The sequence below is a fragment of the Drosophila tropicalis genome, unplaced genomic scaffold, assembly GCF_018151085.1.
Source record: "Drosophila tropicalis isolate 14030-0801.00 unplaced genomic scaffold, ASM1815108v1 contig_878, whole genome shotgun sequence".
Classification (NCBI taxonomy): domain Eukaryota; kingdom Metazoa; phylum Arthropoda; class Insecta; order Diptera; family Drosophilidae; genus Drosophila; species Drosophila tropicalis.
Window position 1 is genome coordinate 3,296,001 of NW_027173374.1, and position 6,000 is coordinate 3,302,000.

Consider the following 6,000-nt stretch of genomic DNA (forward strand, 5'->3'; position numbering starts at 1 on the left):
AAGGAAGGAAAGAAGCAATTTCATTACATGCCACTGATTGGGTTCGAGTAACAACAGGTGCGGAGCAATAAATGTAAGTGGGGAAATGAATATGGGTGGAGATTCTTGTCTGCCTGGGATGGGGCTAGGCTCAACGTAAGGACAACCCAGTTCCTGTTAATGGTTTTTTGGTTGGAAAGTTTTCCTTTTTGGCAAGTTTACACATGCATGCATAGGACAACGAGCCTTCAAACGCTGTGTCGATTGCCTTTTAATTAGACGTAAGCTGATTATGCAAATGGCAATTCACATGCCTTAAGCATGTGAAATTTGATATCGATTTGAGGTTAGCCCCAACACAAATGAGAATATAAGAAGAAAAACAGAACAACACTTCAATGTGTGCTGAAATTTTCATGAGTTACACAAGATTTTCGGCCCACTATTTACTAACTTCTTGCAGTTTGCCCTTGATTACAATTGTTTGGGCCTGCCTTTGGCAAGATGTGCTATGTGATTTATGTATATTTAATAATTCACAAGCTTTTATCACAGGAGCCACACCAAAAGTTAGACCATTTATTCCATTCTGGGCCATGTAACTGAACTGAACTGACACCCACACCCACACATTCAATATCAACGACAACAGCAAAAGAAATATCACTTACAGACATAAAAATGCAAATTAGACAGCACCAGACAGGAACCGAGACACAGACCAAAAAACCAAAAAAGAAAGACAAGAGAAAACTAAAATAAGAAAACATTTTCTCTCCCAGAGTAAAGTAAAAGAAAGTCAAGTAGATGGTTCGCGTTTACAGGTCTTGGCCAGATTTCCATCAATATCTCTGATGAGCGGCCAAAAAATTGTGTTTTTCATTTTTGGAATGTGAATATTTTGCGTTTCATTTTAATACTAGATTATTAGCCATTGCTCAATCTGTGACAGGCTTTCATTGCTGCTGTTGGCCATAATTTTGCGGGGGCTTTTGAAAAGTTTTGCTTTTTGGTAATTGGTAAATGTTTTTCTTTCTCTTTTTTTTTTTTTTTTCTTGTGGCATTATCGACACGTGCTCTTTGTGATTTATGACAGGAATAAGGCATTATATGAAGCACTTTGAATATTTATTCTGCCAAAATTAGCACAGTTTGAGGTGTAAGGATAAACGTTTAAATACAATTATGTATAAGAGTGTCAAAGAGATATTTAAAGTTAACAAACATATAGTTTACTTTAAGTATATCCTTTTTATGTTAATATATCCTTATCCTTCCTGCTAATGATCTTTACGAAGAAAGTTTCCTAATACAAATTTGCTCGGCAAATGTAGCCGAAACTTTAATCAAGTGTTACTAATTTGATGCTAATCACAGTGGATTTGGGTCTAATATAGTATAGAAAGAAATTTTTATCATTTAACCAAATGACGATGTGATTAAGTTAACCAATCGACAAGTGACAGGTAAATAGTTAACCAAAGCGTCTAAAACTGAAACAAATTGACGTAATTAATGCAATAGGAATGCGAGTTCCATACAAAAAAGGGGGAAGGGAGATGGTTTCAATTGCAACTGATAATTATCATGCTTATCAATCTAATTGTGAGCTAAATATAAATACAAAAATCAACATAAATATATTTAGTTTCGTATAAGGGCTTAAGGGTAAAGAAAAACCAATTCTACCACCAACAATTTTTTTTTATCAAGGTAATAAACGTAAAAATGAGCATGTACCATGGTGATAATAATGAAATGGCTACTCATCCATGCTAAGCACGTGAGAGGGCAATGTCAGCCGTTTTTTTTTTTGGGCTTGGGTTCCAAGTATGTGTATGTATATACATAATTTGGGTGTAGATTATAATGATAAGCCCTAAAACCAGAGGCATGCAAATTGCTTGTAAGCCACAAAACAAAATTTAACTGCCTCAGCAGACAGAAACAAATTTTCCTCCACAGTCAAAAAAAAAAAATTCAATTTTTATTCCTAGTTTCAGCTTCGTCACATTGACACTTTTCCCCTCCAGCATAGTGGGTGGATGTATGTGTGTGTGTATTGGGTGTGTGCATGTGTGCTCAGTGAACCGTTAAACAGGTAGGTGACTTGGCCTTTCAATCTCAACTGTTGGTTTTGCCCCTAACCTAAGGGCAACAGGTGACAGGGAATTTCCTTTGAGTTTTTCTCCATTCTGGCATTTCTTTATTGAAATGTTTTTTCGTTTCTTTCGTTTATTTTTTATTTTCAATTTCAAAACGTTTGACACTTGTGAGTGACAGATGGTAATTCCCAAATTGCCAACTTTAAGTTTCTTAAACTTTTTGTCTCTAACTTTTGTACTTTTGTAAATATTGAATTCCCCAATAATAAATCATCTCAGTCTAAACAAAGTCTTGACAAAATATTTGAGAAATTTTTAAATGTTTCCTGTCTTATACTATATGTATGTACATTCCTTCATTCTGCTGGGTTTTTGTTGCCTTATCCTTTATGCTGATACTCTTACGAAGAAGGGTTAATGAGTTTGTACAAGTAGAATCGTTACTTACAAAACAGTTCTAACTTTGAATTTGTTAAACATATAAATTATTTATTATATTTCTGATCCTTATCTCACGTGATTGGCTAAAAATCTTGAAGTGTGTGTTAACTTCGGTATAAAGTTTTCCAGCTGTTTGGTTTTTATATACAATAAATTCAGTCAGCCATTCTTAACCATTACCACAATTCAGAGAGCATCTTCTTTTTGGTCACGGCTGCTTACCTCTTTTCTTTTTCCTATTCTTATGTTTACTTCGTTTTTTTGCTGATTCTGCTCAGACAAAATCATATAAAACTTTCAACACATTTTCTATTTGTGTTTGCCGGTTATTTGTTTTGTGTGTTTTTGTTGCGGCTTTTCGCAAATTCCAATGGTTCAACACGTTGATGGGACGGTATGCGGTATGCGGCATGCGGCATGCGGCATGCGGCAAACGGCAAACAGGCTAAACGAAAGGAAAATACGAAAAACAATAAAAGGAAAATACTTTCACCCTGGTCTGCTTCACAGGTTCAATTTGCATAACAGAGCATTTTTTTGCCTTATTTTTTTTGGATTATATTCCACATTTTCCATTTTTCTCCATCTCTCTGAACTCCGCTGCCCTTTAAAAGGTCCACGAAACGTTCACATACGAAGAATGTTTTTATGCTTTGGCTGATTGAGGCTTTTATGTTTTGATGGCTAACATAAAACTATTGATGAAACTTCCCATTCCTCTGTCATCTATGTATCTACTCATATGTGTTGCATTTTTTCGTTTTTATGGCCGAGACTTTTGTTTTATGATCTAAACCCAGGCCAAAAAGAAAAGTTACACCAAAAATGCCTCGTAAAAGTTAAAATGAGATGGAATGGGCAACGAAAAAATGCCTTTTAGTGGCATTCCATATAAATCAATAGACGCTTAGATAAATCACAGTTCCGGTCATTTGCTTGGCCAAAAAGACAACAACAATGGACTAGCAAAAAAAAAAAAAGAAGCAAATCACGATGCTCGTTTTCTATCATTTAATAAAGAGAGAGCCAGATATGCGACTGACAGCAAAATGAATGAGCATCGAATCACACTTTTGCCTTGCCAAAGGAAATGAACAAAAAATTCTGCATAAAATTTGCCCTTGCCCTTTAAATATCAATAACATTCAGACATTCCTATTTTATACTGTCTTTAAGATATCAAAAGTTAAATTGAATATTAAGAGTAGGACTTCTCTTAACTGATTTCACATAAAATACAAAATAAAATGCTTTATAAGTAAGTATATCATAAGTATGATCATATCAATTTCCCATTTATTGCACATTATACATAGATATATAGGCATAAAACGGCAAAAACCAAATGATAAGTCTTGACAGCTAAGTAAAATTTATACAAATTGTGGATAAGTTTTCTTAAATGTTCAAATGTTCTTTTAAGCCTTTCCTGACAATATCGAATGATTATGGCAATCGTGAACCACAAATGACAAAGGATACTAAAAAGAGTCGGCGCGAAGATTTATAAATGGTTTTCCTTTTAGAGATATAGAATTTTCAAAAGGGATAACTCTGAAACCAGCTTATACCTCGGTCAATTGGTTTGAATTTCTTGCTTAATTATACTTTGTGCAAATCACCATCAAATTTAATTCGAGCAATTCACCAATGTCCGTCCCCTACGTGGATGATTTCACGGAAACATCTTGATCTAAGTCCATAATAGATCAAAATTAGGCAAGATTGAAAGCCATTGACCAAATGTGGACCAAAGGATCTTTTAAGTTAGAAATTTGATCTATTTTATCTGATCTCTTTTTGAAAACTTAAACTCTTGAGTTTTAAAATAGACATATTTTCTAAATATCTATATCTAAAGTTTATATAACTTATTGACACACTTATACTTTCAGTGTTTTACTTGCAGTCTTTAACATTTTGTGGCAATTGAATTTGCTGTCAGTGTAATACAAATTGTTAAGTAAACTTACCAGTATGAGAAGGATACAAATGTAGCATCTTTTGGCGGCTTAAATGCTTAAATATTTAATATGACAAGCTTTTGAAATATTCCTTTGCCTTTTGGCTTGTCCCAAAAACTTCAAGGCTCGTCTCGAGGGGCGTTTGTTCACTCTTCTACATAAATCCATTCATATATGTATATAAACACATACAAACGTACATACAAATGCATGTAGGTAAGTATTGTGTATATTTTTTTTTATGGATGATGATTTTTTATTTACGACATTTAATTTTATTTTTATGTACTTTGATTTTCATTACGCGATGTCGGATTTAACGCTTAAAAGCGCAGAACCTGAAGCTCCCAAGGAATTTTCTTTTGGGATAACAAAGTAAAAATGAGAAAAAGAAAAAAAACAAACAAAAAAGTGAAACATTTCGCCATATAATTTGATTTGATTTGATTTCGTTTCATTTCCTTTTTGGTTGCCATTTTTTTTTTTTTTATTTTGTTGGGGATCCTTCTGCTTTTTGCACGTCTGCCTTATGGCAGCGCGTGTGTTTCGTTATAATTTTTGAGGCGTGACAGCAAATTAGTTCAACAATCAGCTTGAATGAGGCTAAATCTCAGTGCTTTTCCCATCCCCGCCCTCGAGTTCAAATCATATGCAAAGAAATGTTCGTTTTGCCTTTTTTTACATTCGCTCATCTTTTATTTGCTGTTTAATGCCGCAAAAATTCTTTTAAGCACTTCTACTCACAATTAAATTGCCTGAAAAATTGATGTGCTCAGCGTTTCCATCAGTTTTCCTGGCTTACTTTTTTGCTTCGTGCTTATTTCCTTTTTCTTTCACTTTTCGCGCCCGGTTATATATTTTTCTTCTTTAACAGAATTTGTCCTCTGCCATTTTGCGCGGCTTGAAGCTGGTAATGAATTTAAATGAGCCGCCAACGTTGAGTCGCGTTACTCCATCGTCTGTGGCAAAGTTATTTTCATTATACTTTTGTTTATTTTTGGATGCTGCCACTGCTGATGCTGCTGCTGCTGCTTGGTGAGCTTTAATTAATTACAAAACTCAACTGGTTTTCGGAAAATCGCATTATAAAGTGGTTTTTGATGTAACCAAAATATTGCCAGGCCCTTTGGGGGTATTTGCCAGGTGAAATAGCATGGAAAATTGTTAAAATAAATGTAATAATTCGGACAAAAGCTAGCAAAAGTTAAACTCCGGAATGGGACAGGCTTTTGGTTTATATTTTTGGTAATTTCGTTGAGGGAATTCTGTTAACAAGGTCTTAAAAACCTGATCCTGGCCTGTCAAAATGGTAGACAAAGTTAACAATCGAGGCTAGCGACTAGAAATTGGCAAGATAAAAGTCTGTGAAGACTTTAAGAGTGTAAAAGTTGACTTAATAGCAGATGACAAGAAAATATTTCATGAAATGTCATTGGACAGAGTTTTATTCAATTGAAACTTGTTTTAATTGCTTCCTTTTTGCTACTTAAAATGTATGGACGAAAGAAGAA

The 6,000-nt window shown here is 34.3% G+C and overlaps 1 protein-coding gene across 1 annotated transcript in view; it reads right to left on the minus strand.

Annotated features, from left to right (window-relative positions):
- The window catches only part of Gyc88E (Guanylyl cyclase at 88E), a 38,754-nt gene extending 33,081 nt beyond the window's left edge, over window positions 1–5,673 (minus strand). The window contains exons 1-2 of the mRNA XM_068301972.1: window positions 5,234–5,673; window positions 4,499–4,848 (exon numbers count right to left, since the gene is read on the minus strand). The gene's annotated coding sequence lies outside the window, so the exon portion shown is untranslated. The remainder of the gene's footprint in view (window positions 1–4,498; window positions 4,849–5,233) is intronic.
- Between the last annotated feature and the right edge of the window lie 327 nt (window positions 5,674–6,000).